The sequence below is a fragment of the Microtus oregoni genome, unplaced genomic scaffold, assembly GCF_018167655.1.
Source record: "Microtus oregoni isolate MIOR12 unplaced genomic scaffold, Mior012 000001F_ref0000356, whole genome shotgun sequence".
NCBI classification, from domain to species: domain Eukaryota; kingdom Metazoa; phylum Chordata; class Mammalia; order Rodentia; family Cricetidae; genus Microtus; species Microtus oregoni.
This window is the reverse complement of record NW_024543060.1, coordinates 49,352,971-49,379,651: the sequence shown is the minus strand read 5'-3', so window position 1 is coordinate 49,379,651 and position 26,681 is coordinate 49,352,971. Positions and strand designations below refer to the sequence as shown.

The window sequence follows — 26,681 nt, the reverse complement described above, 5'->3', positions numbered from 1 at the left end:
CTCTATGTTGTAAATACCATTGGTTAATCAAGAAGCTGCTTTGGACCTATTGTAACACAGAACAGGGCAAGGCCGGAATTCTAAGCAAATAGAGGAGGAGAGTGTATGCAGAATTGCTGAGAAGCCATGTAGCTGCTGCAGGAGACAGATGCCTCTGGAACCTTGTCAGTAGGCCATGACCTCATAGTGATGCAAAAATTAATAGAGATGGGATAATTTAAGATATAAGATCTAGTTATAAATATATATAAGCTATTGGCCAAGAAGTGATTTAATTAACATAGTTTTGTGCAGTTATTTCACTGCTGCGCAACCGGGAAACAAACGAGCAGCTTCTGAATACACCTGGTGCTGTAAATCTAGCCAAGAGCCAATAGTTGGAGAACTTACACACCCCAAGAGTGAACCTACTGATATTGCTCTGCTAAAAGAGACAGTCAGAACCTTGCAGTTAAGCAAAGTTCACAGAAAAAGTGTCTATGGAGTGTTCAGTTGCAAATGAGACATTTCAGTTACCTCCCTCACCAAGGCGCAGGGACCGCCGAAGGGGGGGAGGACAGAAAGACGATGAGAGTCAGAGGTCATTGAGGAGCAGAACAAAACCCTGTCTTCTAGCTGTTGCAGGAAATGACTGACAGCAGCCATGGTTGCCTATCCCTGAACTTACACAACAGCAAACAGCATTCTAGTACAGGACAGGGAGGAGCCCACAGGCCACTATCACTAACTGGGGAGCTGTTGACAGATGGTGGCTTCTGGGGGAGGACGACTCAATTTTATTTAAGGATGTAGCCACCCCCCTACTCCAGTCAGTCAACCATACTCCTGTGGACAACCCCATACCCGTAACTATATGGGAAGTCCAAATTCAACTCAGGGGCTTATCTTTATTTTCAATAAAACATGAAGTTGGGAAGATAGGAGATGAATCTTGAAGGAACAGGTGGTGAATATGATCAAAATACATTGTATAGAACTGTCCAAGAATTAACCAAGATGTAATATAAAAAATAAGATGCATACTGGAATGCTGAGGAAAACTAAATAAAAAATATGACAGGGAAAGTGGTGGTAAAAGGGGCCAGGAAGGAGGCAAACAAAACACAATCCTTATGAAATCGAAGCCATTCAATCATGGCAGGATGAGGCTGGGAGGACAGAGTGATGTGGGGTTTCAGTATCCAGGGCGGAGGCAAAAACCCACTAGTTATCAACTTCATCCTGGAGGGGTGAGGTGAGGCTGCAGGTTACCTTGTCTCATAATATACAGCTGAAAGCAGAGTGTGGAAGGACTGTTCTCTTAATGCTCTTTTTCCATTAAATAAGAAAGCAAATGAAAACAATCTTACAATGCTTTCTTTTGCTAAAAAGAAAAAAGAGTTAAATTTACAAGACATCGTCAAGATACACTTATTATTTATGATAGGATGAGATTAAAGAGTATAAATATGCAACTGGCCCAGAGCCATTAGCCTTGCTGCATACCTGTGTTCAAAGGAGGGGTCAGGAGTCCATATCACAACAGTCAAAGGAGCGAAACACTCACTGACCTGACCTGGACCACTTTCTACACCAGACTGATGGGATAGATCATGACACAGAAGCAGGAGTAGCTGTGAGCAAGTACAATCACCAGGGAAGATAACAGATGGGAATGAGGTCCTGATCACATGGGGGACAGCCATCCCCGTGTCCTCACTGTGGCCTGACTCTGGGGATGCTGGAGCCAGCTCAAAACCCTGCACACCAGCCGTGGGGCCATGCTGAGGCCAGCAGCTGCCAACAGTGTTGAAGTCAGCTGAAATGCCTTCTTGAACAACAATAAGTAAGGCACACTTGAATGTCAAATAAATAAATAAATAATAAGCTGGAAAACAACACCGTGGTGAATCTCTGCCTTGTCTCAAAGGTAAAAAATAGCGCATTTTCAACCCTTCCGTGTTCCTTTGTCAGCTTTCTGAACACATTTATGTCTTGGCACAGTCTATTTCCAACATCGCTATGTACAATTTTGAAAACTGAGTCAAACTTAAGAATTGGAAGTCCTCAAATATCAATCAAAACTTCAGGGTGGGAGACAATGTAGCAAAAGGCACTGCAACTGTTGAGCAATTCTGCTAGTGCAGAGGAAAGCAAACAAACAGGCATGGAAATGGGAGTGACGAAGGCAATCTCAGAATCCAAAGGAAGAACCTGCGAAAAGCATCCTGGGAAGTATGTGTGCGGCCAGAATTCCTGGGTGTGTGAGAAACTCTATGCATTCCCCAAAACACTGGCAGAGGGGTGGAAGACTCTGATGGTCTCTCCCCAGTGCCATCTTCTCCTTCCCAAACACAAAGAGAAGACACCATTTGGGAAGTAACAACAGCCAAAGCAACACTGAAGCCCCCATGACTAACGTCATCTTCAGAAGTCCAAACGACAGATTCACACCCATACCTGAAATCAAGGAAAAGCTTCTGGAAACATAAATCTCACTTCCCAGTGTTCAGAGTTCCAGTTTGCTCCCAGCAAAGCACTCTGGGAAAAACTGTTCTTGCAGGCTTTAAAACTAAATCCTATGACCCCTCTGCAAAACGTCAGAGCAGTCTTGTCAAATATCAACATTGTGTTGTTATATTAAGGTTAAATGTAAATGTTTTATCCTACTGTTACTCACCAAAAAGATGTCCAGTTGGAAGATGACATCAGTGAGTGGCTGGAACTGTCATACCTTGCTGGAAGGAACAGAGGAGGGGCAGCCACTTGGAGAACGAGTCTAGTGTTTCTTAGAAGGTTAGAACCACACAACCTGCTGGTTCCATTACTCATATACACTCAAAATAAACAAAACATGCATGCCACACAAACCCATCTTCATAAATACTTAGAACAGGGTTTTGAAATAGTCCAAATACAGAAATAACCCAAACGTCGACCAGTGATTGAACGAGCAGGTAAAATGTGGCAGACCCACCCAGAGGAATATTGATTATAAAAACTCTCCATACATGTCTCAACACAATGGCCGCTGCAGCAATGCAAAAGAGAAGCCAGTTACAGAGCACTACAGTTTTTTTTTTCCATTCTACTTACATGGCTGTTCAAAATATGCAAATCCTCAGAGAGAGAAACTAGTTTAGTAGTTGCTAGGAAATAAAAGGAGTTGGAAAAATTAGGGATTGACTGCTAACGGGCACAGTTTCAAGGTTAAGGGAGATGTTGCAGATTTGACTGTTGCGATGGCTGCAAACTGTATGGCTATATTGGTAATCCCTGCACATAGCACTTGATATATCTTCATAAGGTGATGAAGCTAAGAACAGATAGCAAGATGATGCAATATTTTTATTTGTGAATTTATATGACAAAAGTTGATTTTTTTAAGTGTAATTGCTACAACTTGTACATACATGTGATCAAAATCTAAACCACAATTATTTGTGATTTAAGAGGGCTTGTCCACTTTTTTTCTGCCCTGCTTCATATAGAATACAAGAAACGGGGAGAACAGAAAAGGGGGGAGGTGTGTTTGTTAAAATGAGGGAAGGAAATGTCCAGGAGCCAGAAAAGTAGCATCTGCTCCTGCTGGCTGAGCCCGAAATTAAGCTCTAATTTAGCTTTCAGCTAAAATTAACATAATAGAAATAAAACTAACAAACTAGATGTGACTTGCAATTTTCTCATCATTTGGTGGGGAGGAGGCCAAATGGCAACTTTAGAAGAGTGAGTTCTCTCTGCTGGAGGACAACGTTGGGTTGGGATGGACAATGATGTCCCTGGCTTTTCCTACTCTGCTGAGAGTGCCTAGTTCCTCCAAAGCCACAATAAATAAGTTGATTTTGGACAAAACCCAAGAAGGTAATGATCTGAGAACTCTGGGATCAGATGGAACTCAGGGAACTATTTCTTCATTCTTTATCAGTTCTCACCTAAAACAAAACATTCACACACAAGCAAGAAACACGCTGTGTATACATCATTTTAAATAGTATGTATGTATTCGTGCATATGTATGTATCTATAAAATAAAATACATAATAATACATACACACATATCATCTTGTGCATTTTATTTATGATAATCCGTAAGATCTGATTTAGGGAAACAAAATCATACTTACCACAAAATATATGCTTAATACAAATTGTAAATATTAATCCAATAAGGGCATTTTTTAAAACACAGCCAGAAGTGAACACTCCAAGTTTCTGGAAAGTAGCCAAGTGCTGGAATGTGCCTGGCTTTCTCCATAATGTTGTCAACTCTTGTTTTTCTTACAAGAGGCAGAAAGGAAACATGGTCTTATTATAAAGATAACCCACTGACTTCACACACGCCTTTGTAAAAGTCACATCTCTCTTGAGGATCTATTTTGTCTATTCAAAGGAGAAGCAAGCACACTTGCTTTTAAAAATGAGGGATACAAATAACCTTGGACAAAAGCCTGATAAAGTACATTTAATGACATGAATAGCACAGACTATAATTATTTATAATATATTTTAAATTGAAACAGTTATAATATTTCTCCCCTCCCTTTCCTCTTTCTAAGTCCTTCAAGGTAGCTTCTATCAACCCTCTATATACCCCCACTATCAAACTGATAACATTGTTTTATCTTATTATTACACACACACGCACACTTTTAAATGATGTTTTTATGTATTTTATCAGGTGCTAGGGAGAACTGAATTAATGCATATGATGTGCATATAGAGCTTCAAATGTATTGCATGTTTTAGAGAGTTATATATAGGAAGATTGCAATGGATATTATCTTTTATTTTTAATCTCTGAAGGAGATACCATATTTGCCTGAAAACTTCCATCAGAGTTATTATTCTGAAAGTCAATAAAGCATTTAACAGAATATAATAATATTCTAAGTGAAAGCTCTTTATCTCCCAGGAAAAAATATGCTATGTTTATTTTCATTTCTTCTGCCACTACCAGTAATAATTAGTTACATTTAAACTATTCTATTTCCACAGTAGCAGGAGAAACAGCGGACTCTCTCTTCAGTTCATTTGTAATGGCTTTGGTCATAACCCGCCAATATCAGTTGTCAAGATCTCACAGAAATATGTCTGAACCTCCCAAGAATAATTAATCTAAATCCTTTGTGCAGACACTGGGTGTAGAATGTTATGAGTCACTGATTTTCTCCTCTACAGTTGATATATATTCAGCAAGAAGAAAGACTTTGTGTTTAGTAGCAATTGTACTTTAATGTTGCCCAAGGTCAAACACATTCAAATAAGAACCTTTTCATGAACAGACTTTTATGTCAGACCTTAGAAACGTAAGAGTTACTGGTATATCCTGCTTTGTTGGTGTTGTAGATTTGGGCTTTATTATTAAATTTATGGACTTAATACATTTTGAATTACAAAATGCATATTTAAAACACAAAAATATATGCAGTTTAAGGAGAAATGATAAAATAAAATTTTGGTATCTAAATACTAGTGTAAAAAACACAATATTGCTTGCTGCTTTCAAATCTATTTACCTTTAATATATAACTTTAAATAAAGAATGTTTTAAATTACCTGCTTCTGTACTTTATATTATGATATTTATTTCAGTTTGGAATATGCTTACATTGATGAGCAAGAGTACTGTTATGATTTTGGGTGTAGCTCTAGTTTTCAAAACTAATACCCTTCATGATTTGTAGTCTGATTTGTTGCTTTGGAATAAGGATAAACATGGGCTAAATAGGTTCATTCTGTTAACACCAGCAATGGGAGCTACGTTCAAAGCCTTAAAAAAATGTGAAGCTGGGCAGGCATGGTGGTTCAGTAAAATCATTGGCTACCAAGCCTGATAACCTCAGCTCAATACTCCACACAGTGAAAGGGAGAGCCAAGTCGTCCTCTGACTTACACAGATATGCCTGTGTGTGTAAAGGGGTGTATGTACACACACACACATACACACACACACACACACACACACACACACCACAAATAAAATAACAGTACAATGTAAAAATTTAAGATATGCAGCAAGTAACTCTTAATTCTTTTTCTTCCTGTCTGTATGCTTCTCAGATGCACTCTTCCTTAATGTGGTTCAGTGTGGTTATTCTAGCTTTACCTATCAACAAGAGATGTCATACCAGAAGTCAGAAAATCTGTATAAACATAGGGGGAAGGGGGAGAAAAAAACAACAACACTGCTCCATAGCTTGTTTCTTCTGCTCAGTCATGGCATACGAAGTAGCTAGCAATAGTTGGATATTGCCAACTGATTTCCTACCTCTCATTGACCACTTTGTTAAAGGAGACACTAAGAACGTTCCGAGATGATGGAAGATATAAGTGATTAGGGCAGAGGTGGATGTCAAGGCTCCCTACTCTACAGTTCTTCTAGAACATATCTCCAATACAAATTCAAGTTGGGAAAATGTCCTGATAGATACTTGGATGACAGGTGGGTTCTTCAGGGTGTGGCGCTGCAAAAGTTTTTTAAAAAAAAATCTATTGCTTTAGCATTAGAAATAGTCAGAAATGTAAGGTATGAGAAGAGCTGGTAGGGAATGGAAGCCAAGAAGTCGATGTAAGCTTGGAGCAACCTTGGAGGTAAAGGTACCGAGAAAAAAAATTATTCCTGATGGTGAAATAGATGACCTCTGTTTTAAAAATATATGCAAAGTAGTACATTCCTTTGTGTTGTTAAGCCAAAAATCCCCCCAATATTTTAGTGAGGAGTATCATGTATAAAAGCTATCATAAGTGAGTGACTTTTGTAAAAATTAATTAATATAATGAACGTCATGTTTTGGTTGATGTGAACGGAAGAGGAAAAGCAGGCATGCTGTATAATAGCAGCTACCCCACAAACAGCTGAGCCTGAAGAACCAGAAGGCTGGGAGAGAGGGGTGAGGCTGACAATAACTTTTATTCTCAAGATTAAGCCCCAACTCCCTGGACACTGGACAAATGTTGCACACTGATGGTTGTTCAAGTTAGACTTGTTTATAGTGAAAGGCACAAAGAAATAACAGCCAGCATGGGGTTAGAGAAAAAGAAACCATAACCGCTTTCTGGTTTCTATCTGGGAACATTACAGAATTGGAGAACAACATTATGAGTCATATGGAAGTGAGTTGTGTTAGCAAGGAAGCTAACGAGCCTTCAGAAATTAAGCCAGTCAGTGAGAAGCAGTACGTGCAAGTCTACCCAAGAAATTTATACAAGACGTCACAAGAGTCTACAGCATTTAGGAAGATAGACGGGAGAGGGAAGACTCTAGAGCACAAGTGGAAAATTCACTTAGGAGCTAAGGTAAATACGTGAGAAATGTCTAAACCAGAATCAAACCAGTGTCAAATACAAGCATGAACAATACAGGACTATTCAGAGCTGGGACCTGATTCTTCCTGGGAACTAGTCCCAAGAACAGGTGACTTTGGAACCTCAAAGAATGAAAAGACTTTTTAAACAGATAGAGAACACCTGTTTCCCACTCTCCACCATTCAAAACAAACTTCTCAAGATAATGGATGCCATCCTTTTCAAAACTCCATTATAGTACATGACTGACCTTGCAGACAGCAAGTAACTGAAACTCCAGAAAATTCTGAGAAGATGACAGGGCTTTAAAAATGAAGGTGGCTCTTGATCTAACACCATCTTCAGGTACCAGCCAATTGATAAGGGCAGCACCAGCCAGAAGGAAGGAAGGGGAAATTGTTTATATTAACAAATATATTAAACAAATTAGAAAGGAAGAAGCCAAAGTGTCTTTATTTACAGAGAATATAGTAGCATACACAAGTGACAGAAAAAAAAAACTATATGGAAGCTTGTGTACTTAGAAAGCACGTTCAGCAAAGTGACTGGATACAAATAAATACCTCAAATGTATAGTCCTCCTATATACAAACAGCAAATGGGCTGAGTAAGAAATCAGAGAAGCAGCACCTTTCACAATGGCCTCAAATAATATAAAGTGTCTTGGGATAATACTAACACAGCAAGTGAAGGACATGTATGATAGAAATTTTAAGACACTGAAGAAAGAAATTGAAAAAGATATCAGAAGATGGAAAGATCTCCAATGCCCATACATCAGTAGGATTAATATACGGCCCTCCTCCCCAAAATAATCTAGAGATTCAGTGCAGTCCCCATCAAAATTCCAATATAATTGTTTACTGAAATTAGAAGGATAACCTTCAGCTTCAAATGGGAACACACACACACACAACTAAGATTGTCAAAACAATCCTGAATGATAGAATTAATGCTGGAAGCAACACCAAGATCAATTTCAAGTTATACAACAGAGTTATAGCAATGGAAACAAAATGGTATGGTCACAAAAACAGATGCTTCCATGAATGGAATCAAATTGAAGACCCAGACATAAAGCCACACACCTATGGATACCTGATTTTTGATTAAGAAGTCAGAAATATACACTTGGAAAAAGATAACATCATCAAAAAGCAGTGTTGCCATAAACTGGATGGCTGTGTGGAAGAATCTAAATAGATCCATACGAACCAAAAATACTGCTAACTTAAACTGGATGGCTGTGTAGCAGAATCCAAATAAACCCATACTTACCAAAAATGGTGTTGACCTAAACTGGGTGGCTGTGTTGAAGAATCCAAATAGATCTGTACTTACCAAAAATAGTGCCACCCTAAACTGGATCGTGGTGTAGAAGACTCCAAATAGATCCGTACTTCCCACTCTGTACAAAACTCAACTCTAAATGGATCATAGTTTGCAACAGAAAACCAGATACACTGAGCCTGCTAAGAGGATAAGGTGGCTAATAGCCCTGAACACACTGGCACAGGAGAGGACTTTGTGAACAGAACACCATTAGGACAGGTCTCTGCATTCATCTGGTCATTAGGACATGTGGCCAGGAGCTTGAGGTGTGTCTGGACCTACTTTCCATCTTGCCATCATTAGGACTCAAGCATGGGCCACCAGGCCTGGGAGTTCTAGGGATGGAAGTCAGGTTGTCATGAAGCAAGTACTGCACCAATTGAGTCATTTCTGCAGCCCCTTATCCCCCCAAAACCGTGTTTTTATGAAATAAATGCTACAGGCTGCCCTATAAGGGAAAAAGAGACAGAGTGTATGCACTACTTCGCCTGGAACAAAGCAGTTGGTAAAATAAATGCCCCCTCCCAATGGCAACAACAAAATTAAATGCAAAAAGTGATACGTATTGAGCTGGGAATAAACGAAGGAGCCTTGGGAGCTCAGGGCACAACCTAAAACAATACTGGAATAAAATTTGAGTAAACTAAATATTTGCTAACTATGCCAAGTGTGTATTTGATCAGAAAATATGCTTAGAAATGATTTTAAATTGTTTTTCTCTGGCAAGAGACTATGCAAATATTTTGTACAAATACAGAAGAAACACGCCAAATATAATTTATCTTTCTTTCCCTCTAGACAAAGGTTAATTTCCCTTATCTTTGTAGGAAGTTCGTTGATTTTCTATCAACAATAATCTCTTCAGTCAACATGTGTATGCCTGTGCCCGTCGTAACAGATAAATAACGTCATGTACAACGCTCAGCAGCAAACTGTCAGGAGCAAACTCTTTGCTTCTCAATAGAGGGTGAGTTAACACACTGTAAACTTCAAAAGAATAAGCTCCTTGATGTGAAGTTGTCTATTCAGAGGGGATTATCCTATTCAGAGGTGCCTGGTTATAAATGGGTAAGTACTGTTTGGAGACAGCATTCAGTGGGCCATGGTTTTACCTAGCATGCAGGTAGCCAGGGTTGAATCCCCACCACACTGTAAAGCTGGGCATAGTCGGACATGCTTTCAACCCAAGCACTCAGGAGGCAGAGGTAGAAACATCAGAAGCTCAAGTTCATCCTCAGCTCCACAGTCAGCTGAAGGATAGTTTGGGCTACACAAGTATCTTTCTAAAAAAGGAAGTAAGGAATAAAGGAGAAGGGGAAGAAATGAAAGAAAGAAAAAATAGAGGGAGGGAGGTTGAGCAGGGATGGAAGGAAGAGGGAGGGAGGCGGAAGGAAAGAAAGACAGGAAAGGAAGGAGCAATAATAAAGCATTACCCTGGAATTAGCCTTCACCTTACACAGATAGTGTTAGCTGTACACCATCTTTCACCTAAGTCTAGTACCTGGCTTGATAGTTTGTATTTAACTAGCATTAGCTTATTAATTACAACAATGAAAACAAAACAAGCCAATAAAGATTATTTAAATAGCCCTCATATCATTATTCAGGCATTGGGTCAATATTTCCCATGCTTTTCCTCATCACTAACATTTTCCATGTACCAGACTACATATTTTCTGTCTAATTATACTTATCAGAATAAATAACTGAAATAAAATCTCTGTTACTCTTTAGCGGCGTAACAAACAACAAATTAAAAGATCTTTGAAAATGTTTTCTATGAAGATGTATGGAAGGAATTGATCATTGGTGAAAACGTGCGATCAAATGTCAGTTAAGTGAAGAGAAAGTCGTCTTAAGAAATATAAGAATAAATACTTCCTTGAAGATTGAAGCCATCTATGAAGACTAATATTTTAATGAATGTTTTCCCTCATTGCATGGATCATCACACAAAGTGGTGGTTGAACATTACTGCTTCTCGGTATTGACGCCCTCAGACTCTCCAGCTCATCTCTGTCTTTAGAATAAATTAGTTTTTCATTTCTCAACAACTGATAGAAGGAATGTACATCCAAAAAGCAGCAATTATGCAAAATTTGAAGTCAAAACCACTTTCTTTTCTCCCCCCTCTAACAGCTTGTAAGCATAATTAATCAAATCAAGCTTCCCTCTCATCGTGGAGAGCTGTAATTTGAAAAACCAAATTACACCATCCTTGGAGCAGCATGTATAAAGTATATTAAGAAAATATGTACATGAGTAGGAGCTCATACCTGCTGATAAATTTTATTTTATGAACCACATCTCTGCATCATGACATATTATATTATATTGTATTATATTATATTATATTTATTATATTATTTACTGCTCATGGAAGGAGATATCTTAAGATGTGAAAAATCTTGTATAACTCTAAATATTCACAACAAATTTAAAATATTTTCTATGTTTTAATAAATCAAAAGAGTAAAATTAATGGACACCACATGCTCAAGGATAATCTCAAATATGTCTAAAGCAACATTTTGATAAGGATAACTTGGCAGTTTCTTAAGCACATCATGCATATGTTGAAGAAAAAAAGAAAAATTGAGAAAGAGGAGGATGAGGAAAAGGAGGAAGAGGAAGAGGAAAAGGAAGAGGAGGAGAAGAAAAAGGAGGAGGAAGAAGGGGAGAAGGAGGTAGAGAAGAAGGAAAGGGAAGAGGAAGAGGAGGAGAGAGAAGGAGCAATTGCAGCAGTAAAATCAGAGCTGTCAAACATGTTCCAAAGGTCCTGAGCTAAGGTGTTGCTGGTTTCTACTAAAACAATGTTTTTATCACATAGCAGGAATTAATTAATCGTGACTTCTGCTCTTTCATAAAAATATGTTAATACAACTTCTTCAGTATTGAGGACTGTCTATGGATACATAATTGCCAAAAATTATGAATACAGGAAAACCCACAAATAATGCCAGTAGACATTTCCCTTTCAATGACACATATTTTAAACCCCACCCCCCAGCACTTTCTTAGAACCTTCCTAGATTCAATGACTTCACAGACTAAACGAAAGCCCCCCTTCCTGTGCAATTATTCCTCTGGCAGACTATAACTGCATTAAGTTATCAGTTTGATGTCCAGGTCTTTAAAGCACAGAGCGAGCTGTCCGCCTCTCCTTTGTGTTGGTCCGAATCAAGGTCAGCTGTCTGTTTTGTACCAAATCCAGGAACAGCTCCAGAGAAGGCTCTTTCAACAGCTGCTTGGTATAAATGATGCTGACAAAAATTATTTGTTAAAGTCAAGATTTCTTATCATGTAGAATCCAGTTTTTCGGGAAGTAAATATTTCTTTTTCTTAAAAGTAAAGAGTTAATTTATTTGAGGTCAGCACTTCCTGACAGCGATGCTGGGACACAAAAGGCAGCTATCAACACGCACACAGCCGCAAAAAGGGCAGACTGCAGGGCAAGCAGAGAAATGCATTTATAGGATGAACGTCTTCACCCGCATCAGCAAGATTCTTGCAGCTCCTTGAGGAGGGCATTCACTACGCGGGGCTGTATGGAACTTGCTTTCACATGCTCATTTGAATCAAGAAAAATTCGGGTGGACCGATTTAAACTCAGGAAAATAGCAAACCTTGAAATAGGCAACAATTTACATTAAAGCTCGTGACAAACCAATCTTGGAACAGTCATGTGTGTCTGGGGTATATTACGGACTTTGTGTATGTTCTGTGAGGCACATATGAACTACAATACAAATCACAAGTGATTACTCTGATGTGGTGTGGTGAAACTTCTGAGGCGTGGAAAGGTGAGCCAAGAGCATACACGGCTCCTGCTGAAAACTCATGTTTGGTCCCTAGCACACACATCAGACAGCTCTTGGCAGCCTGTAACCTCAGCTCCAGAGGCTCCAATGCCCCGGCCTCCACCTGCTCCTGCACTCACCAGGTACATAATTAAAAATAAAATTTACTTTAATAGAAACTTCTTCAGATAAGTAAAAACCTACTAAGGATTTTTATGAGACCTTATATCTAAAAATTAGGTTCATGTTATTTAGATGAATATGATAAGACAAAAAGTACAGTATTTTACTTTTTGTATGGGTTTGATATTTATATGAAATATGTTTGTGCAAAGACTCTGCATAAACTCTGTGAGTTTGAGGCCAGCCTGGTCAACAAGAGCTAGTTCCAGGACAGGCTCCAAAGCTACAGAGAAACCCTGTCTCAAAAAAAAAAATGTCCAAAAATGACACATTTTATATATCATTTACATTTGAACGAAAAATTGTTATCAGAGTGTGCTGCCTGTCAAGACTATAAAGGTTAAAATATTTATGAAATGCCATAAAACTAAATGTTTACTTAAGAAATAAATATGTTTTAAAGCAATATCAAGCAATTGTGAATTATGACGTTTGACAGCCATGTTCAAGTTATCTCCAGTGTTCCCCTGAGTCCTTTTTCCAAACAAAAAAGCCATTTGATTTTCCATCTGTCATAAAATCTAGGTCCCACATCTCAAGAAGGGAATTAATTTCAGAGGAATTATTCGCTACAACAGAACTTTTGATAAATCAATCAAGGTGAAGTGATGCAAACAGCAGAACTACTAGGTATGAAAATGTGGAGTCGGATGTCCAGGATGGCCTAGGTGGGTGAGCTCTGCAGCCTCCAGCATTACATCCCGACACCCTCCCACCTTGTTCCCAGACCCACAGCGAGTTCACGGTGCCCTCCAAAGACGTCCCAGCTCAGAAACGATCACGTCCATGCAACCTCCGTCATTACTCACCGTTATTAACTAAGGCAGACCTCCGCTATGTGGTCAGTTGATGAGACCTTGGCAGTGATTGTCACAAACACTTCAGGGCTCCTTCGGTCTTATCACAACTCAGACGCAAAGAAAGGCATTTTGAATCACATTAATGTCTAACTGAAGAATTATGGAGGAAATATTTAGAGACGGGGAGACCGTGCTGCCCTTTGCGACTTATTCTGGATGAGATGTAGCTTCAGCCTGAAAAGCCATCCGCCAAGGAGTGTCATTTCTCAATGACGACCATGGTCACAGCGGAGTCAAACAAAAGGGAATTGGCATAGCCTGAAGTCTTGAGCTAAGGCTGGATATTTGAAAGCTGAAGATTCTGGGTTTACCAAAATCTTCCTGGTGCTCGTAATTCAAAAGTTTAGGTGAATACAGAAAATAATTATAAGCAGAATAAAAATTCCTGGCCAGGGTAAGTACAATCCTTACTTGATTCTCCCACAAATTTATGCATGGAGTTCAGCTTTACCATTTTTCAAATGCTTATATTTTCTCATATAAAAGATATCTTTTTGGGGTCATACAAGGTAGTGTTCCCATAATCCCTCCCTCACTCACGGGACATATCCCTTTCCATTTTGATTCTGGTGCTCTGTAGAGGCTAACAGGATACCGCGGACTGTGTGGGTTTTGCTACGGAATGTACACTGTACCTCCAGCTGGAAGCAGACAATAAAATGGTTAGTGTTCTCCCCTTCCCAAAACTGGACTGGAAAGTCTGGTTTTCCACCCACCCCATGAGATCAGGACAGAGAGGAATGACAGCAGACCCTGATTTCTTAGGTCTCTGGAACTTACAAGGCTGAGATGTTTGACCTTTCCAGGTTCCCTTACTAAAATAGCCACAACCTTTGCCAAAGCAAAGTACTTCTAGCTAGAAAGGTTAAAGCATTAAAATATATGTGAAATACTAATATTAACCTATATTTTCAATTAATTACTATAGTATTTTAAGTGATGGAAACTACCAACTTAACATCCTGAAACGGAATCAGAAAAGGTTTTTGTATTATTAAAAGAAACATAATTAATATAATACATATTTTATACTTGCAGCTCCAACAGACCACATCACAATTAGTCAGCTCCACCATGGTAGCATGAAATAGCTATAACAAATATGCAAAGGAAGAATGAAGTCTGCCTTCCAATAAAACTTTATTAATAAAATCACATAACAAACCAGACTAAGCCCATTCCTACTCTAAAACAAAATTACAAGAACAAAGACCTTTCAAGCAGGATATGTCACTAAAAATCATATTGATTGGCAGCCTTTATTCTGATCCAAATTATTGTACAAGTATTATTCTTTGAAAAGCATGTAAAATTTAACCACATGGGAAAGGTTTTGAAATAAAAAATAAAGAAAGTAAAAGCTGTCTCTAATCTCACTCAGTTGGGAGAGCTTCTAATGACATTTGAGAGTTTATTTGACAATCATTGTATATGCCCCATTTCCATAAATTTATTTTATGACATATATGTACTTTCTTGTCAAACTATGTATGTTTGTGAACTATTTATTTATTTAACAACTTTCCACAAGCATTTACCAGTATCCTTTAAAACCCTTCAGTAATTTTTAAAAGGCTATATGACTTTTATTAAAACCAGCAATAAAATAACCCACGATCACTCAATTTAATTTCATTTAATCAATTTTACTAGACATTTATCTCCACTTGGTAGGAAAGATACCCTAGATATAGTCAACAAATATTCATCTTCATTAAACTTCTGTATATGTGAAGGAAACTCTGTCCCGGTGACTTGAATAGTCTAGGTTCCTGTATCATGGTCTTCTTCATATTCTAAACAGGAACACTTTGGTATTTGAATTATCTCATTACTACCTGACCTCCAAATGTCAAAGTCAGCTTTACTTTTTAAGCAGATTTATATATGCCATCCTCCTGCAGGAGTGTCTAAACTTTTAGCATTGCAATAGGACATTCTCTTCTACAAATGCCCTGAGTGGTATTCACAACTGCCCTGGGGTATGTTGACCTGCAGACTGTCAGATAGTCATCCTTCCTTCTTGCAGTCCTGTCTGCCTGCATTCCACCCAACATACACACTCTCCTGTGTATCTCATCTGGTTCCATGTTCCTAGAAAGTCCTTCACAGTGCCTTCCATCCAGTGGCCATTTTCTCTATTGAACGGTGGGGGTGTCTTGTGTGCTGTTGGTTTGTTTTGAGTTTTCTGTTATTTATTTATTTCTCAACCAAGAGATGCCACGAATGGGAAGTCTTTCATTACTAAATCGAGAATCACTTCCTCAAGTTTCATTTCCCTATTTTACCACAAGACACATGTTTATTCTGCTCCTGCCCTGTGCAAAACTTCTGTTAGGTAATGAGAACCAATCCATGAGCAAGTCAAGGGTGACTCTACTTTCATGCAGTTTTATAATCTCAGCTTACCTCAGTCAATAGATTTCAAATTACATACCAGCAGCCACTGGGCTGTTCTTAAATTCACAATGTCCAGGGAGAAGTTTAGGCTTAGTAAGAGCTACGCTCACTTGGAGGAGTCTGCCAGCGAACATGATGTAAGGACTTCTAGTTTCTCCAGAGTGAGAGGTTCAGATTTAAGAGCTAAAATAGGGGAGCTGGATGAGGGAAGCATATTTAAATTTCAAGCTTATTTGGTAAGATTAGTTCAAAATTTATGGTTTAAATGGAATTAAACTTATGGGTTTAGAGTCACATTGCTTTTCCCTTGTCTGTAGAAGATTTTAGTCATCTTTGCTTTTCATTCCTGTAATATGGAATCTCTTTCATTTGCTTCCTAGTGTTTGGTAAAAACAAAAGCTGCTAGACAAAGAACAGGAACTCGTCTTCTGCTGAGCTGTTACTTCCTGCCCTTAACCTAGGTAGAGGACAGAAAGGTCAAACACAATACCCTCCTTCCAGACAGGTCAGCCAACATCTATAAAGCTGAAATGGAGTTCAGTAATCAAACAGTTTCGCTGCTGCTATAAAACAACCTGGGTGCTGCTTCATCTTGATTTAGGCAGCAGATGATTAGAGATGTCTCAAGAGTCATGAACATGCAGCCTCCAGATTCAGAGGGTGCTATGAAATGAACCATCACAGAAGGATCTTGGAGAAAATAATGTGCTTGACCATTCTTGTGTCAACAGAAAGCCTTCTAATGTTCTCTAATAGCAGGTTCTGCTGTTATCATCATTGCTCTTGTCCGGTGTTTTTGGTTTTGTTTTTAATGATGAGTTCTCACGTATGTAACCCAGGCCAGTCTTGACTTCCTGTGTAGCCCAGTATGACACTGACTGATGCTCCTGCCTCCTCTTCCCATGTGCTGGGATTGCAAGTGCACTACCACACCCAGCAACATTAGATTCTCTTATCTTCTACCCATTGGCTGCTCCAATTCCCCATTTTCATGATATTCTTTGGCCTCTCAAACACTATAGTTTTGGATATCCACAAGCAATAAATACTGAGATTATTGAAATGCAGTCACATCTCACTTAAAAATTTTAATTTCAGTTCTCTTAAAAATCCTCACACCTTAGCCCTTAACGATAGGAGTAAAAAAGACATAAAATGGCCATGATTAAGCAAGATGCCTCTCTATGTTTAAATCCAGCAAATTTGAACATTTCCATAATTGTCTAAACATATCATATCCAAGCAGCTAAAATAAGAAATTTGTCACTTCCTTCTTCTAATCCAGAGTTCATTCATGGAAAAGTCAAAATAATCATTTCTATAAGCAGTTTTCATTTACATAGGGTTAGTTTTGTAAATAGTTTATGATGAAATTTTAGGCTTAAAAATAAGTTATTCCATGCATTTATTCATTCAAAATAAAGTCTTGATATGTGTACTATATGCATGACTGTATGCCAGGCATTGTAAGGAATAGAAGCTGAACCAGTGATAACTGGTTGCCAAGAAGTGCCTCTGCCAGTAGGAGAGATTAGGAATGCCAGGAGCAATGGTAAAGGCTTATGGGAGTGCAGATGAGGACATAAACGTCAAACACTAAGGGAAATCAGAAATTCCTTCATCCAGGATGTAGCTTTCACCTATATGCTCAAAACTAATTACAAGTGAACGAGAGATTGCTACATTTATAGGAATGAGCATCAGACAAGGTGGGACGTAAGCAACACAAAGAAGAGGGAACACTCTACTTGCCTGGGCCTCTTGAGAAAGGACGGCGATGAGCATGAAAACAGGGAAAGCAGCTTTGGACAAGGGCAGTGTGCCTAGAACACCAGAGAGCCCCAGGCTTTCACCAGCTCTCCTGCAAGGCGTGGGAGGTTTCTGAACCATACTTGGAGTCAGCTTTGGTTCATTAGAGAAGAAACGAGAAGCAGCATTTCTTTCCCTGAGAAGAAAGCCCAAGGAGGACGGCAGGTAAAGCAGAGAGAAATGTGTTGAGAAGTTGAGCGAGCCACTTCAAATGAAATGGCTGTTGCTCTTCGGCTGGCTGTGTGTCTCTGTGTTACTCACCATTTAGTGGAAATAGAAGCTTCTCTGATGGGGCTAAGAGATGCATTAATCTTTGAGAATAACAATAACATTATTAATATTAGTCATAGTAGTAAGTTCTTACTGAGGAACTATGGTTTCTCCAGTACAATGTGTTAGGTTGTGGTTTTATTGCTGTGAAGAGACACCATGACCATGGCAACTCTTATAAAGAAAACACTTAATTGGGATGGCTCGCTTATGGTTTCAGAGGTTCAGTCCATTATCATCACGAGAGATGGCATGACAGCCTGGAGGTGGATGTGGGGTGAGAGCTGAGAATCCTACACCTTGCAGGCAACAGGAAGTCAAACTAGCTTATTGGACAGGATCCTAGTTCAGCAAACATCAACGCCCACTCCCACAGTGACACACTTCCTCCAACAAGCCCATATCCACCCCAACAAAGCCAAACCTCCTAATAGTGCCACTCCTTATGAGATTATGGGGGCCAATTACTTTCAAACTACCACACATTTGGATAATGGCCAAATAACGGTGTCAGGTGTGGACTGCCCTTGTCAAGTGGTTCTTAGATCCAGTCAGAAAGTGTTGACTGGTCATTTCCATGACATTGGAGCACCAGTTGTCTTGCCAAACCAGTCATTTTTGTATCTTGAGGACTTCATGTCTGATAAAACAATCACTTTTCCCTTCCAGTGGTGTGCACAAGGCTTTCCACCATTATGGAAGATAGCTGGAAGGAATGGCGTTTCCATAAGTCAAAATGAGTTCAATATCTCCATGATCTATGTCTCAAGTATTTGGTGTCTTCACCAATAGGATCTTACTGCCTAGATCTTGAGGGTCACCAAGAACAATGCCAATAGGCTGTAGTGTTTGGGGTACTGTGGGACATCCCAATAACTCCTAGTGATCATTTATTCCTAGGATTGGGATTTCTATGCTAGTTTTTGGAATTAGCCAGTGTGCAGGGGAAAGAGACTACAGAATTCTCAACCTTAAATAGCTACATCAAGCCCCTCTTTATAAGGCTTAGGGGTCATTGCAGAAGGGGGGCTGGAAAGAATTTAACTTATCTAGGTATATAACAACAACAACAAGCTAATAATAATAAACCTATTTTTTAGGAATGCATCCCTAAACCTCTGAGTCTAAATCTCACCCAGGGATTCAACATTAAGCTAGAAATATTGGGAGCTGATATTCTCTGTAGAGGAAAGTTGCTGCCTTTGATTTTATATACTATCATTTTTTAACAATCAAACCTGATGGAAAATCCTTTTAAACATATAGAATATGGGTTGGGGCTGTAGCTCAGTTGGTTGGGTGCTCACAAAGCAGCTTGGGGTTACCTACAACCCAGCACCGGAAGTGCCATCAAGCATCCACAGCTCCCCAAAGTAATGCCCAGCAAAGTTTTCTGAGATCCTAGCGCTGTCCACTTTGTTTGATCCAGCCTCTCACCATGGGCAACAGGGAGCTATTAGACATGAAATGTGACAAGCGCCATTTTAAACTGGGTTTTGATCCTGTTTCACATGTACGTAAATTTTAATAGCTTCCTATGGCTAGCGGCTTCTCAGCTGGGGGATTGGTTCCTGAGTATAAACACTCACTTCGAGGATCTGTCTGGAAGACTTGGTAATAACAGAGAAGCCTATTAACATCTCTCGTGGGAAAGCAAGAAAGCTCCACTCTTAGCAACGTGTTCGCAGAAAACCAAAGTTCCACCTGCTTGTGGAAAGACAATTGTGTTTTCCTGACAATCAGTGGATCAAGCAGGCAAGGCAGGATGGCTCACACGCCCGGCGCAAGCCAGCAGCTCTCACCAGACAGCCTTGTTAGTGTATGCTAATGACTTCTATTTGATGCTCACTAAACACCAAAACCTATGATAGAACAGAAAGCATAAACACGAGATTCAATAAAGCCCGTCAGGCTTTTAATAAGACACAGGGGAACATACTAATCCAGATTTCTGTAGGCAAATTCTTTATAAATGTTAATCAAAGTGCTGGGCAATGTGGCAACATCTGCATCGGGATCAGCACTATTTTTTTTCCAAGAAAGCTGAACATCTGTACAGGGGCCAGATCGCTCCACAGGGAGAACTCTGAGCCTTGGAACGAGAAGATTTGCAGCTGCATGGACTGTGCTTATGTTAACAGGTTTCTCCTTAGCAGCCACTTCTAAATCACAATGACATTTTAGGGGAGAAAAGACAGGGGAAAAAAATACCTCGAATGCCCTGATGTTCAGTATTTCTCGTTACAAAAATAGAGATCTGAACGCGGCTTCATCTAAAATAACTAAATACTTCGTCATGCTAAGTTTTTGAAAAGGAAAAGGTTTGAGATGGTGTTATCCGAATAACAAGGTTTAAAGGGAAGTATTTTCCTCCTATTATATGTAGTCTGTTTAAAAGGTGCCAAGTACTTCGCTGTGGGCATCTGGGAAAGCAGCTGGGAAGCAGAGCCCACCTTGGCATCCGTTTGCCCTTTACCGCGACCTGAGTTCTGATCACACGCTACTTACTTAAGAAATAATACTAACTATAACATCCCAGTGTTTTTCATTTTTTGTTATGACTTCTTTAAAATAAATCACATTCTATTTATATGACTAAGAGGAAACTTTAAATTACACAGAATTTTGGTGATGTCATTAAGGATCAGGCAAGGTTTCCGCCACATTGCCTTTCACCTATATTGTGCTTCTATAAAATCATGCTTCTCATTCAGAAAAATACCACATTTCCATTTATATTTTCACCTTCCGGACACATAATAGGTTACATCAGAAGATTTTTTTAAACAATCTGAAATGTGAGTTTCCCTACGAATGATCAGAGGCAATAAAATAATCCAGCATATTTTACCTGTTATAATTGGTAAAGCATGTTCCTGTGGACTTCTTTCACAAAACCGTGAGCTAGGTGCTGCTTCCATCAGCCCCTTCACTAGTCTGTGTTTATCTATTTACATTAACTTCTCTGGCATGAGAAGATTACTTTATCCTCTTTTAACTTAAAGTATGGCTTGTCAACAAAAATAACACTACAATAACCTCAGCTATTCCAAACTATTGCCTTACACTGTACATTAGGAATCAAAACACAGAAATTGCCTGAAATACCAAAAAAAGATGGGGATCAAAATACTTATATAGAAATTGTTCTGAAATTAACCCAAATGTTGTATTGGTAACAAATAAGGATCATGATAGTAGTTTTCAAAATCACCACTTGGGTTTGAATAACTTTTACAAGTAATTCTTTCTATAGTTTTCTCTCTGTAGGGAACATTGCCCAGAGAAAAAGGGGGAAGGAATGAATACCAAGTTAAGCTTCACCAAATCCATTTCAGCTTGAAAACCCAAGAACTATCATGCCAGTCCCCTAGACATCCATCAACAGCTTCATTCCTGGCTCCCTTAGCCACAGCAACTCTACACACTGCGGATTATTATTTGACAATATCGCCAACACCGTACAACTCCAAGTCTCTTGAAAATTCCGGGTAAGAACTATGTGGTATGTGGATAACTGACATCCTCCACGGTCCCTGTCCTCAGTTTACAGAATTTCTAACGGAGACGAGGTGATCACCATTTTCTGTGAACTCTCATCTCTCCCAGTCACCATCTGGTGCCTGCTTCCATACACAGTTCAATAACTCCATGTCACACCATATCTGTGGAAAGTAAATGAAGTCCTGAGTGGATGGGACTTGTTGACAGGGATGTGCATAATCATGTCAATAACATCAACTCCTCTGATCCCTGGGAATGGCAAAGCCTGCCCCCACCAGACTCAGAGGGATGGCAAAGTCCTCTTTGGTTTAATAATAGATATTTTGAACAAATGACCTTTACATGAAACCAATGCAGGAAGAAACCACCATGCACAGCTTCCTCTTCCCAGATGGCTGCAGCCTGACTGCTCTTCTCCAGAGACGCAGAGGCCTGCACAGATGACTCAGCTGTCAGCCCCTCACCTACATGGTAATCAGTAAGGAAGGTGGTGAGATTCTGAGCAGCTGGTGTGTATCCGTCAGAGGATGTGCCCCACCCATTTGCAGCTCTCCTTTAAGTGTGCCTCTGTCTGTCTTTTTTCTATTCCCCCATCTCATGTAAACACGTTGTCCTAATTAAGTCAACCCCAAATCTGTCATTATTGTTTTAAGGTTGCTAGATTAATATCCAAAAATCAAAATTATCTGTTATTTTAAAATCAGGTAAGCCAGGGCTCAGGAGTTGAGAGCACTTGTTACTCTTGCAGAGAACCCAGATTGGGTTCCCAGCTCAAAACCACCATAACTACAGTTTTAGGATATTAGATCCACTCTGCAGGCTTCAGCCCAAATCAAAGGCACATAGTTATTCAAGCAAAATAGTCATGCATATACAATAAAAATAAATAAACCTTTAAGGGGCTGGAGAGATGTCTTAGTGGTTAAGAATGTATACTTCTCTTTGGAACCTGTTCAGTTCCTAGCACCCACACTGAGTAGCTCCTTTGAAGAAGGACCCCTTGTCTCTAATATCCAGAACACTGCACTTATCTGCACATACATACATAAACAGATAAACAAATAACTAAAGAATGAAATAAAGCTTTCAAACATAGTATGAACCCTTAAGCACACACACACATATATATATATATATATATATATATATATTTCTATGAGTTTTGACGATTTCATATTAACATCACTTTCACTTTCAGAGAATACCGTTCTCAAATCAGTCACTGAATATTTTATAACACAAGTGGCCCATGACCATTGCATTTTAGAAACAAAAAGTTCTCGGATATTTACAATTTCAGAAGCCAAGGCTGCCTAAAAGTGGTTTTCCAGGGAAAGCTGCAGCCAGCGTTACTCTGAACATCCTGTGATACAGCTTGCCATGGAACACCAGTTTGACAAATGGGACAAAGTTATGTGATCATTTGCTCAATAAATATTGGCTGTATGAAAAAGAATGCTGTTTTCTTTGAAATAAAAAATCAATCACTCCCATCTTCCCGGAGAGTGAATCAAATCCTTAGTTTCTGTTGGGTTCCCGGGATGAAATCCTGCTTAGAGGCACTTTTAGAGTCAACCATGCTCTCCTTTCTGGCTGCTTAGCTGCGCTTCCTCCCCCAGCTTTAGTTGTTAGCAAAACCACACAATGCCTTGTTTCCTCATTGGATCAAATCCTTCCTCCGTGGATCAAAACGCTATTATTTCTGAGAATATGCTTGTTAAAAAAAGACATTTATCTTAATCCCTTCTTCAAAACTATCAATATTTGTATTAAAATTGAAAATGCATTATTGAGGAAAGCATGGCAGTGCATATTTACATACCCAGCATACAAGAGACTGAGGGGAGAGGGTTGTTGTGGATGTGAAGCCAGTCTAAGTGATAGGCTGAGTCCCTGGTTGATCAGAGCTACATAGTGAGACTGTCTCAAGGTTTATTATAAAACTAAATTCAAAGGACACACCGAGACATTTTATTTTCCTAAGGTTCATTCAACTTCTCAACACAATCATTCTCCTTAGTTCATACTCTACCCTAGAGAAAATAATAGTCCTATCTCATATCACAGACTGTCCCAAGAATATTGAAAACCCAGAGGTGTCTGCTAAATCCTCCCCTAATCACCGACACTATGAGACCCCGGCTGGAAGCATCTAGACTTCATTCTAGTCTCGTTGGATCATTATCACTTAACAAGCAGATACCTCAAACACAAACAAACAGTTGGTAATCCTAATATTGTTCTGAGAATGGACCACAGAGGATCCATAGTCTGTGGAAGAAGAAAAAAATAAGGTAAACAACATAGACTTTTATGGTAGCAAATGTTTAAAAATTTTAAATGCGTAGGTAGAGCCAAAGGATATAAATTGTCTTAGATATGAGTCTGGAAGTTTTGGAAGAGTAGGCAGAAAGGGCCTCAGAGAAAACAAAGCTTCTAAGCAAGTGAAAAGAGAAACATAACAATAAACTACATCAGATTCAGACCCTACCACCAAGTGGAGTCATCCAGCAAGAAAATGTGCCCTGGAGTAGACAGCCTTCAGAACCATCCACCAGGAGGTGAGCGTGTGTGGAGTCAGAGGACATGGTACGAGAGACAATATATGAAGTCAGGACTCTACAGGTCACTTTTATGACTATCGCTTTGTCTTTAAGGAAGATGAGATTCTATAAGTGGTTCTGAGCCCATTCAGAGGGCCTAGTTCAGTCATGTGCAGACATCCGGTTCAGTTCAAAGTCCATGAGCTACTGCTAATTCAGGTCAGCTGTGTCTGTGGGATTTCCAGTGAGGATCTAAATCCCCTTTGCTCATAAAATTCCTCCTCCTCCTCTTCAACTGAACTCCAGGAGCTCAGCCCAGTGTTTGGCTGTGGATCCCTGCATCTGTTTCCATCAGTTACTGGATAAAGCTTCCATGGTGGCAATTAGGGTAGTCACCATTCTGATTACAGAAGGCCAGTTCAGACACCCTCTTAAAACAAAAATACATTTTCTTGCCCCTTATCATAGTTTGTTGGCCATCCCATCTAACAAATCCATTAACACCAATAAGGAAATGGACTCTTCACTATCCTTTTTCATATTATGATTTTTTTCTCATCTATTCATATTTCCTAATCTTGACCTTTTATTTAATTTCAAAAATAAGGCTTCAAACAAAACTATGTTGACATGTATCTTGTATTTTTTAATGCTTTAATAATCTTTTTCATTTAACATCTGTGACTTTCTTCATAAAATTAAACTTTGTTATTTACATTTATATCTTCATGTTCAGTTATATATCGCAGGCACAGATCAAAATGACCCTTACAGCTTTTGAAAAACTTTGCTTGGCCCTAGTCCTAAGTTTCTGATGGATGGATCCTAACAATGTGCATTTTTGTTGAATCTTCTCATCATAGTAATGATACTGGTCCAGGGGAGCCCTGGAATATAGAACATAAGACTTTTAAATTAACTTTGAGGCTTAACCTTCACATCTATAAAATGGGCATAGCTATCATTTTATAGCACCACTGTGACGGTCAAATAAAGCGTTCACCAGCCTAGAACATAGTAAACATCAAATGCAAACTGCACTTAATTTCCACAGAAAAAGAAAGACTAAAGAAGAAAAAGAGACCAAATAGAGTTCAGAAGAAATAGAAATGTGATACTTAAAATCTTTTAACTATTTTCATTTTCTGATAATATTTAACATATAAATAAACAGCAAGAAGTATTAAGAATTTAAAGTAGAAAGTTGTTTTCTGTATGACATAAAGATTTTAAAATTATCATAATGATTTTCAACAAAAAGCCAAATTTACTGAAAATAAAAATAAATAAATCACCCATGTTACTTGGAATGCAGTGTTAGGGTTTCTTCCATTTTAAGAGTTTTACTAAAATACTTCCTGCATATAGCTTGATATTAAGCATTGATTTGCATTGAGCTATATATGGATAATGTTCTTTAAAGATCTTAAAATGCCTCTAAAGAGATAAAGCTCTTTAAGAACCTTAAATTAGCCAAATATTAAGAAAAATAAAGTATTATATAAGATTTCTTAACCTTTAAAATTGAAAATAGATTCTTTTCTTGTACAATACATTCTGATCACAGTTTCCCCTTCCTCTATTCCTTTTGTTTCCTCTCCCCCAAATCCACTCCCCTTCCATTTACCTTCAGAAAAAGAGTAGGACTCCAAAAGAAAAACCACCAAATATGACAAAACAAGATACAATAAGACAAGGCTAAAGCCCTCATATCAAAGTTGGACAAAGCAACAAAATAGGAGGAAAAGAGTCCCAAGAGAGAGTCAGAGGCACACTGTCTCCCACTGATATAAGTCCCACAAAAACACAGAGCTAACAGCCATAACATACACAGATCCATGCAGGTCCCAAGCTTGCTGCTGCTTAGGTCTTTGTGAGCCCTCATGAGTCTTGCTTTGTAGATTTGGTCGGCTGTGTTTTCTGGTGTCCTCCATCCACCCTCACTCTTGTAGTCTTGTCTCCCAAGAGTCTTCCCATATCATGGAAGCAGAGAAGTCTATCTTCCGATATCATCTCTATCCTGACAGCTGCAGTCCATGCTGTTTCTCTCTCTCTCTCTCTCTCTCTCTCTCTCTCTCTCTCTCTCTCTCTCTCTGTGTGTGTGTGTGTGTGTGTGTGTGTGTGTGTGTGTGTGTGTTCGTGTGCATTGTGTCTCTCTCTTTCCCTTTCCTTAATTGTTGCTAAGGGAAGATAACTACACCGTATGCACACACTTCATGGTACTTCTTAAGCCTAGCATAGATGCCCATGACATCCTGGAAATGGACACTGGGTGATAGTTTAGACATTGGTTTTTAGAAATTTGTGTTGTCCTTTATGCTCAGCTTCTAGGTGGCAAAGCCAAGCATCCACAAACATCCACCTCATAAAGAGAGTAAAGGGCCTTTCTGGGTAATGTGAGCAGTTTAAGAAGAAGTTTAAAGTGTGCTAAGCTGCAGTTTAGGAGCAAATCATCCCCAAGTCAATAAATTTACCCTACTGCTTATTTTTGTTGTTATTCTTCATTTTATAGTGCTATCCATCTAGGTGGTTCTCCTGTGTATTTTATGGATTTTGGTACAATCTACAAATACTCAGAATTGTTCTTTGGCTTAATGTGGAGTGAATATTTTTTGATGGTATTAAGTTTTTACATGGTTTAATTTTACAGGTCTACAAAAACAAGCTCTACCTCCTTACTTATGCCCAGGAATTTG

The 26,681-nt window shown here is 39.0% G+C and overlaps 1 protein-coding gene across 1 annotated transcript in view; it reads right to left on the bottom strand.

The window, feature by feature from the left end:
• Hs6st3 (heparan sulfate 6-O-sulfotransferase 3) overlaps positions 1 to 26,681 on the bottom strand; it is a 649,239-nt gene that overhangs the window by 449,738 nt on the left and 172,820 nt on the right. The window lies entirely within an intron of this gene.